The 1,047-nt window shown below is 43.6% G+C and overlaps 1 pseudogene; it reads left to right on the top strand.

The window, feature by feature from the left end:
* Positions 1–329: 329 nt before the first annotated feature.
* On the top strand, positions 330–765 carry LOC122444298 (annotated as a pseudogene).
* Positions 766–1,047: the final 282 nt, after the last annotated feature.

Below are 1,047 nucleotides of genomic sequence, written 5' to 3'. Positions count from 1 at the left end.
AGGCAGAAGAAGCAGAGTGCTTCTTTTTTCAGAAACACTGACAAAACTGCTTGCTCTTGGAGGCTTCTGAGATTGGGGTGGACAAGAGCAAGTGAACTTCAGACTGCTGCTACCTCTGTCTCACTTCAACCATCTCTTGAGACATTTCTCCAAGGGCCATTCCCATCTCTGCATGTCTTGGAAATGAGGCACTGACTGTACTTTGTGCCAGACTATCTTATCAAGAATGTTTGATGGCAATAATGTGTCCTTCTGGAGTAAAGGGTAGGCATGTTAACTACCATTATAAAAGGTTCTGAGGAGGTAGCATCCATCTCCAACCCAGCATCATGACTGCTTTCAGACACTTTATGAAGCCCCAAATCATCCAAAAGAAGACCAAGAGTTTCATCCAGCACCAGCCAGCCTGATATATCAAAATTAAGCATAACTGGCAGAAACCCAGAGACATTGACCGCAGGGTACAGAGAAGATTCAAGTGCCAGATCTTGATGCCCAAGATTGGTCATGGTAGCAACAAGAAAATGAAGCACATGCTGCTTAGTGGCTTCTAGAAGTTTCTGGTCTGTAACATCACAAAACTGCAAGTGCTGCTGATGTGCAACAAATTTTACTGTGCTGAGATGACTCACATTTCCTTCAAGAACCTCAAAGCCATCATGGAAAGAGCAGCCCAGCTGGCCGTGAGTCACCAATCCCAACGCCAGGAGGCACAGTGAAGAAATGAATAGAGAGCTCATGTGTGAGTTTTATTTGGTTATATAAAGCCATAACAATTCTAATAAGGAAAACAAAGGTTCTGAATCCCTAAGCTCAGACGCTAACTGGCCCTATACCCATCACCCTCTGAAAACTAGGTCTTGGGGAACCAACTTAAAGAGGCAGATACTACTAGCTACTTTCTCTCTGACTCAGGAGTCTTATGTCTTCTACTAGCATCCATGAGACTGTGACAGGCTAACTTGTTAACTTGCGAGTAGGGTAAAACTCAGACCCTTTGCAGTTCTTGACAGAATCTATCTCTAGGAGTGATTTCATAGAATAATA

Source organism: Cervus canadensis, chromosome 6 (genome assembly GCF_019320065.1).
Source record: "Cervus canadensis isolate Bull #8, Minnesota chromosome 6, ASM1932006v1, whole genome shotgun sequence".
NCBI lineage: Eukaryota > Metazoa > Chordata > Mammalia > Artiodactyla > Cervidae > Cervus > Cervus canadensis.
Note: the sequence above shows the minus strand (reverse complement) of the source record. Positions and strands in the feature narration are given on the sequence as shown.